This window comes from Lathyrus oleraceus, chromosome 7 (genome assembly GCF_024323335.1).
Source record: "Lathyrus oleraceus cultivar Zhongwan6 chromosome 7, CAAS_Psat_ZW6_1.0, whole genome shotgun sequence".
Classification (NCBI taxonomy): Eukaryota; Viridiplantae; Streptophyta; class Magnoliopsida; order Fabales; family Fabaceae; genus Lathyrus; species Lathyrus oleraceus.
In genome coordinates, this window is record NC_066585.1 from 526,515,082 (window position 1) to 526,525,799 (window position 10,718).

General features: G+C 34.3%; 1 pseudogene; it reads right to left on the reverse strand.

Annotated features, from left to right (window-relative positions):
* Positions 1–1,916: 1,916 nt before the first annotated feature.
* Positions 1,917–9,995, reverse strand: LOC127104771 (S-adenosylmethionine decarboxylase proenzyme-like; annotated as a pseudogene).
* Positions 9,996–10,718: the final 723 nt, after the last annotated feature.

The window sequence follows — 10,718 nt, forward strand, 5'->3', positions numbered from 1 at the left end:
TTAGGGTTTCTGCATTTAAGGGGTTACTATCTTTGGTTCTTCTGTTGGAGTAAGCTTCCAGAACACTCCGTTCTTCATCATGAAAGATAGCCCCTAACCCCCAATATCCTTCATGAATTAAACTCGCGTCCGTGTTACATTTGATCAAACCAAGATTTTGAGGGATCTAGTTGCTAATACCTTTATGGATGTCTTCCTTCTCCTTTTGATTCGGTTATTTTATCACTTCCTTATGATTGTTAATGTTAGGGTTTTTATTAGAATCGTAGATCTTAATATCGATGTTGTTCATTTTGTGCCTGTTGAGGCTCGAACCTTGTCTCTCCTTCATGGTGGTCATATTCAGCGGTATATGCTCTTCTTTCATCCTCACTTTCTTCTTATTACTTTTATCATTAGGTTGATTTGAGTTATTGTTGTTTTTTAAGGGAGAAGTATTATTAAGATCCATAGGGTTACCTTTGCTATAATTAGAGGTAGGACTGAGGTTATTAACCAACTTATGCTCTAAAGTTAAATGCTTCTTCATTTTGTCTTTCTGATTAGGCATGTAGTCCTTTATTTGTTTAACATTTAATCTTCTGTTAATTTCTGTATTCTCAAGCTCCCTGTCTTTATTCCGTATCTCCCTTTTCTATTTATTATGCAGATAAGTCTTCACACATTCCTTACTTTGAATGAGCCAATTCTTATTAAAATTTATAACAAATACTTCTTCATTATTTCCCATTCTAGGTCTCTCATTTTGGAAGGTTCTTAAGGAGTTAGTCCCTTTGTTAGCATCTTTGAATTTCTTCATGGCCTGGGAAGCAGTATTTATGATCTCTTCAATAGGTATGTGTCTTTCTCAAAAATAGTTAAATTCCTAGCCTTCATAGACTATTAACTATATTGATGAAGAGGTCTAGACTTTCTTTACTCATCATAGGGATGTTGTCTTTGATCCAATCCACGAACTCTTGAGTGTTACTAGCTGAGAAATTTAAGTTTAGTTGAGAGCCAAACCAAGTGAGTTGAGCCTCCTTGCATCTCATAAAGCTATGATTTAGGGATTCCATCCTGCTGTTACATCTATGACAAAAGGATCACACTTCACCCCTCTCTTGTTAAGTTTATATTTAGTAGGAAGAATTTCATTAATTAATCTCCAAACTAGGATTTTTCGTCAAAGGGTGACTTGGCTACTCCAAACTTTCTTCCAAAGATTCGTGTCCCCCTTATGGTTAGAGCAGTCATCTAATCTTTGCTCTTTCCAATATTTAATTAAGTAGTATCCAGATTTCATACTATAATTACCATTTTTACTAGCATACCATCCTAGGGTATCTTCCCCATCAAGGTTGTTAAGAGGTATTTTGGAGATGATATCTTTATCCACAAGAAGGAATGTTTTGCTAATGAAATTCTGGTTCCAATAACCAAGAGCCATATCCATGAGGTCCCTAACTCCAATTGCCCTTGTGACCAAGGGCTTTTAGGTTAGGACTTTAAACCCACGTTGTTTAGGGATCAAATTGTCTTCACATATGTTGCTTTTAGAACCATTTCATATATTCCATATGTTGCCCTTCTTAATGATTCAAATATATTGTTGGATATTCACTACTACAAATAATACATCTAACTTCGGTCTTGAAATACATTTAACATCGGCTACACATGAGATGTAATGAAGGAGGACATGAAAAAGCAATCACTTGTCACCTCGGTGTTTTTAAAACCGATGTTAGAAATTAAAAAGTCGTCGGTTTGATCCACAACATCAACATTTTTATTATTTTCAAAACTAGATTGTGCGCCCAATGTTATTACGTCGGTTTTATGTACACACCGAGATAATATCTCAATGTTATTACCTTGGTTTTATATAAATACCAAGGGGATGGTTTTTTTTTGTACTTTCATTTGCACCTGTATTACATAACCATATTCCTGAATATAGAACCATCTTTTGCAGATTCCTGAAACAAAAACATTGTACATTTTTCCAATTTCTCAATATGAAACAATGTACTACAAATATTCATTGATTAAACAAAATGCAAACCCAAAAAGGCACACACTTTTTATAATTTTACATCAAAACCAAAAACAAAGTATTATGAAACAAAAGCAATAATCAAAATGGAAAGTTTTGTAGGTTGCCCAATAGGATTTGTCATTGTTCCTTAAGCACCCGTAGTTTGAACAATATTTGAAACTAATTAGGTTAATCAATAAAAACTTTAAATATATAGTACAATGATTAAAAAGGATTAAAAAAATTATTTATAAATTTCAAAGGGGATATAAAATATTTACTTACTAGTTTTCCTACTATTTTGCATGGTACTACCACCATCCTTTGATTTTGTATATAATGAATATTTAGAAATGTCGTATTCACTCCAAGTAATTACATTAAACTTAGGCATACGTGACAACCATTTGCAAAGATCCGATGTACTACTCTCTTTATAAATACTTTCATTAAACCAATTTATGAAAGTTTTGTTATACTCTGTCAACAACCATTTTTCATTCATTCGGGGGAATTTTTCCTTTAAAATACTTTTATGGGCGACCAAGTAAGGTTGAACTTCAGTAAGGTTATTCAATATATGCAAATGTGCTTGAAGAACTACTTATCGGGAAAATGACAACATTTAAACCTTGAATACCTCTACCATCATAAAATTCATCACGACGAGACTCTTGAATTCCTATAAAGCAAGCTTCTAACAAATAGTTTGTACAAAACTCAATAGCTTTGTGATGTACCTTTCTATGATCGAAGCTTACGGACGATGATGATTATTTGTATACCCTTTAAAAATCTTTATGTAACACTCTATCGGATACATCCACCTTAAATAAACTGGACTATAAATTCTAATCTCCCTTACTAGAAGAACAGCTAAGTGAACCATAATGTCAAAGAATGATGGAGGGAAAAACATCTCTAATTGGCACAAGATAACTGCAGCTTCTTGTTCCAAGTCATCTAAATTTCCAGGATCAATAAATTTACTATATATAGCATTGAAGAATAAGTACAATCTAATTATAGTTACCCTTACATTTCTTAGTAAAATGACACGGATAGCCACCGGTAGAAGTTGTTGCATCAAGACATGACAATCATGAGATTTCAAGCCAACTAATTTGTGATCGTTCTCTTGAAGTTTCTTCATATTTTATGAGTACCATTGGGGAACTTTGATACCATGCAAATAATCGCAATTTTATTTTATCTTTTTTAGAAAGAGTGTGACATGTTGGGGACAAATAGATTCTATTTCCTACTTCTTTTGGGGCTAACTCTTGTCGTATACCCATCACAATAGTATCTTCGCGGGATTTCTTAGTATCTTTTATCTTGCTTTTAATATTAAGAAGTGTTCCAATCAGACTATCACATACATTTTTCTTCACATGCATCACATCAAGACAATGTCTTACATCAAGACTAGACCATTATGGAAAATCAAAGAATACCGACCTCTTTTTCCAAATATTTTTCTCCATGAATTTTTTTTGTGTCTTTCCAAAGACAACCTTAATGTGTTGTTGTTTTCTATAAATTTTCTTCCCATTTAAGGGCTTTGGATAAATATCAAACTACTGCTCTCCATTAAAAACCTTTTGCAATCTACGATATGGATGATTAGGTCTTAGAAGTTTTTGATGCCCCAGATAAACTGTCTTTTTTTCATTTTATAATTGGTTGTGACATGTATCAACTTCACATATAGGACACATTTTATGTCCCTTTACATTGTACCTAGAAAAATTACCATATGCAGGAAAGTCATTGATTGTGCAAAACAACATGGCACGCAACTTAAAGTTATCACTTGTATATGCATCATCAATATCAACACCTTCCTCCCGCAAAAGTCTTAAATATTCAATCAATGTAGTTAATAAACATCGATGTCATTTCCTGGTTGTTTTAGACTCGAAATCGTCATCGATAGCATCATATACTTGCGCTTCATGCACAACCATGGAGATAGGTTATAAAGTATGAGAAGAACATGTCATGATACATGGTTAGTACTCAAATTACTAAAAGCGTTCATTCTATCGGTGGCAAGTACAAGGAATTAATTTTCTTCCATTGCAATGAATCGGCTACATGAAAAAAATTTCCATCACACACTCTTTCACGTGCATGCCATCTAGTATTCTTTGTGTCACTAACATTAACAAATAATCTCTTGAAACTTGAAATTATTAGTAGGTACCACATCACCTTGGAAGGAACACCCTTACTAGTTACACCATCATTGTCATCAACACCATTGTCATTCTTCTTGTAGCGTGACTCCTCGCAACTCGGACACTCCTTCAAGTTTTCGAAATATTTACTTTATAATATGAAATTATTACGACATGCATGTATTTTGATATAGTCCAACCCCATTGGACATAATATCTTCTTGCCCTCATAAGTACGGTTCGGTAGCGTGTTACCTCCGAGAAGCATTTATTTCAACAATTCAAGCAATTCAATGAAACTTTTATCAGTCCACCTACCTCTTGCCTTAAGATTAAATAGTCTTAACACAACTGACAATCTTGTAAAAGTTTTACATTCCGGATAGAGTGAATCTTCCATGCCTCTTCGCGATGTATCTACCATATTAGCATTCTTGAAAGCATCAACTCCAATATCATGAATGATGTCTTCTAGAGTATCATTCATAACTTCATCATCTTCAACCGTATGTGACAAAGGTATCTTTTTTGCCGTTTCACCATGTCATGCTCATTTCGTGTAATTTTGAATAATTCCATTACAACCACAACGATTGAATATAACATCCATGTGATGTTCTTTCGTATTAAAGCAGTTTTTACAAAGACACCAAAAAATCTCATTATTGTCAGGAAGGTTTTTGTGAAATCAAGAAATTATTTCACTCTAGAGGCTTTCATCCATGTGATATTCTTTTCTCATACTCTTTACTTAATCTATTGGCTTTCATCCAACTACGATCCATAATCACATAAAGCTTCTGAAATAAAAATAAAAATAGTAAACAAACAACAAAAATAAAGTTTCTCAACAACAACACCAACACCAACAACAACAACGGTAATGGAGAATAATAAGAACAACAATAATGGACCAAAGCAATAACAAGAAGAATAATAACAATAATAATAACATACCGGAGAATAGTGAGAGAGTTTTTTGGTTCGCTAGGGCTCCTTGGAGAGTAAGTTTTATTTTGTTGGCTGGAGAAGAAGTATTCTTTCTCTAGGGCTCAAGAAGTGAATGAGGTAGACACTGAGGGAATAAAAAATATAAAGAGAATAACATGAACAACGGTAATAAAGAATAACAAGAACAATACTAATTAACCAAAGCAACAACAAGAACAACAACAACAACAATAATAACATACCGGAGAATAATAGTGAGAGAGTTTTTTGGTTCGCTAGGGCTCCTTAGAGAATAAGTGTTCTTTCGTTGGCTGGAGAAGATGTGTTGTTTCTCTAGGGCTTGAGAAGTAAATGAGGTAGACATTGAGTCAATAAAAAATAAAAAGATTATTTATCGCGGTAATACCGAAAACCAAGGTAACATATCTGATGTAAAATCTATAAAAATAAAGGCGTTTTTTGGTTCCAAGAAGAATAAAAGCTTAGAGACTATTTATATCGGTTTTAATGAAAACCGAGGTAACATATTCTACGTAAAATCTATAAAAATAAAAGGAATCTTTTTGATTCCATATAAAAATAAATCTGCAGGAACTAGGAATCGAATCTCAAACCTTGACCATATATTTATGTCGGTTTTTCATAAAATCGAGGTAATAGATTGATTTTTTAAAATAAAACAAGGCTCGCCTATTACATACACCCTCGATTTTATATTGTTCGTGGTGAAAGTTTCGTTATAAAAGGAGTTATTTCTTGTAGTGATTTATTCATAAGAAACTAGAATTTCTACTAATCTTAGCTTGAAGGATTTTACTCTTAGAATAGTACTTGTCTTTAAACAGATTGGCCACCAGAGTATTAGGTTCAGTGAACATTCTCCACACTTGTTTGGCCAGCATAGCCTTATTGAAATCATGAATAGGCATGAATCTTAAACGCCACGAAAAATACCCGAGCGTATCACACGCTCAAAATACAATAGAGTCTCCATTAAATATTATTTATTCTAAGAGAAAGGAAAAATATCAATAAAACTCAAAGCAAATAAAAAAATGGTAAGGAAGTCGGTTATGCAAGGGGAATATATTAGCATCCCTCACATCTATTGTATTCAACGGGAACCATTTTTATTGTTCTTTGTGCATATGAGTGTTATTATCTAAAGGTTACTTGTGATTGTTCGTCAAACTTTCGAAACCTTGTGCCTACGTATTCTCATGGTGCAATGAGAAAATCAGAGCTCCAAAGTTCGTAGGGTATAAAATGTGTTTTTGTTGCACTACTACAAAAATGACTTTTTATGACAAAGTTTTCACCTTGAACATTCAAAAATCGAGGAAATATGTCTTGAGTATCACACGCTCAAAATACAACAGAGTCTCCATTGAATATTATTTATTCTAAGAGAAAGGGAAAATATCAATAAAACTCAAAGCAAAGAAAAAAATGGTAAGGAAGTCGGTTATGCAAGGGGAAGATATTAGCATCCATCACATCTATTGTATTCAACGGGAACCATTTTTATTGTTCTTTGTGCATATGAGTGTTATTATCTAAAGGTTACTTGTGATTGTTCGTCAAGCTTTCGAAACCTTGTGCTTACGTATTCTCATGGTGCAATGAGAAAATCAGAGCTCCAAAGTTCGTAGGGTATAAAATGTGTTTTTGTTGCACTACTATAAAAAATGACTTTTTATGACAAAGTTTTCACCTTGAACATTCAAAAATCGAGGAAATATGTCTTGAGAGTGCTATGTTTTATTTTACTAAAACCCTTATCTCTCGATTTTATTCCAAGAGTAAGTTTTTTTAACTTACTCCAAATCATATCCTTTGAATTGAATCTAATATAATGGTTAATTAACTAAAAAGACTAATTTAACCATTAGATTAGATTCAATTCAAAGACTATGATTTTATATTGTTCGTGGTGAAAGTTTCGTTATAAAAGGAGTTATTTCTTGTAGTGATTTATCCATAAGAAACTAGAATTTCTACTAATCTTAGTGTCGCACCTCGAAAAATGGGGATACGACTTTAAGAGAAGCGCGACCGCACGCTCGCAATGATGGACTAAACAGAGTCGCCACCGAACTTTATTTATTCCTAAAAAGGAAAGGGAAAATATCGATAAAACCCAAGACAAAACGACAATGATTATTGGTCATCGCAACCAAATCAGGGTTCGGGAGTCGGTTACGCAAGGGGAAGGTATTAGCACCCCTCACATCCATTGTATTCAACGGGAACCGTTTAGTTAGTTTTGTCTTGAATGTTAGCTTATGTTAGTCTTCTCAAGTTATAATGAGGGAGAGAAAGAATAGAAGAGAGAAGAAATGTTTTTGGATTTTTGACGAAGGACTAAACCTAAGTTTTTTTATTAATGGGTCTGACAAGATTTCGCAATCCTGCTCCTACGTATCTCAACAGAGAAATCAAGGCTTACGTAGTTCTGGGTAGAAAAATGTTTATTTGTTGGTCGATTTTAGCGAAAGCTATACTGTATTAATCGACGAAAACATTGTTTTACCCAAAACAGATGAGGAGCGGACGTATACCACACATCGAATGGATTTACAAATCATCATTCGAAAAAACGTCACTTATCTCGACTCAACAATTGTGGCCGAAACATTGTTTTACATCACCTTGAGATAAGATATCTTTCATTTATGAAAAAGGTTTTCTTGATTAATCGCACGGCGGCGAGAAAGAGTTTGATTGGTTGGATTTATTTTGAGTAATGGCGAGAACTTGGATGAGCGAGATATCCATCTCGAATCCTAATCTCAGGAGCGCACGGTATACACCATGTTCCATTTCCATCTTTATTGGCAAAAGTGTTTAATAAAGATTAAGTATTTTGAATTTGATTGGAAAAGGGGTTTGAAGAAATCGCATTGACAGTTTTAGACGATGGGGGGAGCTAAGATAGGTAAGGCATCCACCTTGAATCTAAATCTCAGGAGTGCACGGTATACACCATGTTCCATTTCCATCTTTATTGAAAAAGTGTTTAATAAAAATTAAGTGTTTTGAGGTTTGAAAGACGAATATTTATAAGAATGGGACATAAACCCCGAGATCAAAAATTCAGGGTTCCACCGGAATGCTAGATTCCAATGGTCCTTTTTTATTCGAATTATTTAAAAAAAAATTATTAAATGGACAACGAACACTTGATACTTGGTCAGGGTTTGATTTATATAAATTGAGACATGATTTAAATTGAAATCGAAATGGTTTAAAATGAATTGAATTTAGACATGATTTAAATTGAAATTGAAATGGTTTTAAAATGAATTGAATTTAGACATGATTTAAATTGAAATTGAAATGGTTTAAAATGAATTGAATTTAGACATGATTTAAATTGAAATTGAAATGGTTTTAAAATGAATTGAATTTAGAATAAATTAAAATTGAAATTGAAATGGTTTTAAAATGAATTGAATTTTAAAATAAATTAAAATTGAAAAAAATTTAATTTATGATCAAAATGAAACAATGACCTTAATTACTTATCTTGGCGATTAGTAATTAGTTATATGAATTAAATAACCTAATTGAAAAAAATATATAAATTGAAATTGGAATGGTTTAATGGAAAATGAAAACTCAATAAGAACAAGACATGTGCTTTGGACTCAATTGTTCAAGGGTTACACTGGAATGCTAGATTCCAGCGGTCCTTTTCTTGTCCAAGTTAATTAAATTGTTTTAGGTACGAAAGAAAAAAAAGAACCGTTAACCCAAAACGCGTGGCTCGGAACCCGTTCGAGGGTTCCCACCGGAATGCTAGATTCCAATGGTCCTCTTTTTCAGTAGTATCCTTAACGTCTAGAGGAAATTTGTCAAGTTTTTCACCATTCATATCGATGTGCAAAGCGATAGAAAACTCAGCTGGATAGAAACATGCTAAAACCCTTTCAACAACTTCATTCAGAGATTTCTCTTCATACTCATAACCCACAGCTTCAAAGCTAGCATAACTGAATCCATCTTCAGGTGTGACATGGATAGTTGATATTGCATTCCCTTCAATTCCATTCGTCAAATACCCACATGGATCAAATTCAAAGTCACATATGTCAGATTTTGGAAGGATCTTCCGGATTCCAGAATTCTTGGTCATCAAAGCTGCTGAAGATGTGCTTGTCTTAAAAAACACAGATGCCTTTTTCTTATCTAAACCAGTCATGCACATTTCAAGGCCATAGACAGCTTCCGGTGAAGCTTCTAGTTTAGCACTGGCAGAGTAAATGTGCCAAATTTATGACTTATCAGCATCACCCATCATATAAGCTTGGCTACCAGAACCAAGTTTGCCAAAATAGGTGTCAAGAACATCAACTTCCTCAGAAAAGCTTCGATAAGGGAATGATTGAGCACCAGGAAAGATGAAGCTACCGCGAGTGTATCTAACCGATTTCACAGCAATGTTAAGACCACCAGCAAGCTTAAGAATTGTAGGGATAGACAGAAGCAACTTCGTAGTCCCACAGGTTTTAATGATCAGTTTGCAAGCATACACAAACAAGCTTGATTCAGAAAGAACATATGAATCGACATAATCATTAGACAGTGAGTCAACAATAGTACACTCTACTGGGTTCAGAATTTCATCCAATTGGTCTTTAGACAAAGCTCGGAGACCTAACCCAGCAGGATCAGAGAAAATACCATTCTCAAAAAACGTTATCTCAAGCCTCTTTTCGTATCCTTCAAAACCAATAGCTGAGTTTGTCATGGCCATCTTGACTCAAAGGAGAAAACAATTCGGTTGTTTGTAGAGAAACAGAACAGAAGCAGATGAAAAGCAACCAGGAGGAGGAGGAAAAGGAAAGAGGAAACTAGAATAATTTTACAGTATGAAAGATAAAAAACCTAAATCTATCAGAACCCAGAAAATCTCAGGAGGGTTTGCGGGTGCAATTAGAGTAATCAGCAGATTTGAATTTTTCTACTCCACCGTTTGGTCGAACGTCTTCAGTGATGTAACCGAGAGGAGCTTTGTATAAAGAGCATTTACTACTACTACTAGACTTCTTCTTACCACCTTTTGACTCCATTACTTCATTCACACCTTCTATTGTTTAACAATTAGAGGTCGATCTGTTTTTCGATTTCCCCTCTATGAATCAAGATCTCAGATTAAATGACAGCGATTGGAAAAAACTGAGGAACAGGAAAGAATGCAGAAAAATTGAAACAGAGCAACGGCAAGATTGAGAGAAAATTAGGTTTAGGAAATAGAAATTAGGATTGAAATTGGTTTTGTGAGTTGTTGAGTAGAAGTTTGGTGGAGATTTTGGGAGCGGTTGAGTGGCGGGCGGTGATGACGATGAGGCTTTGGTGTAGTTGTTGGTGGTGGAGGATGATGATGATAGGCATGAGAACCTCACCAGAGGGCGATTCGCACAGTGGTCGGAGTTTATTGGTGTAAAGGGTTTTTTTGAGTTGTGATGTGGAAGCGGTTTCGTGGTGGATCGGTGTGTTGAGAAAGGGTGTAGTGAGTTGGACTGAGGGTTTTACGGTTGTTGCCGCGGCCGATGGTGGGT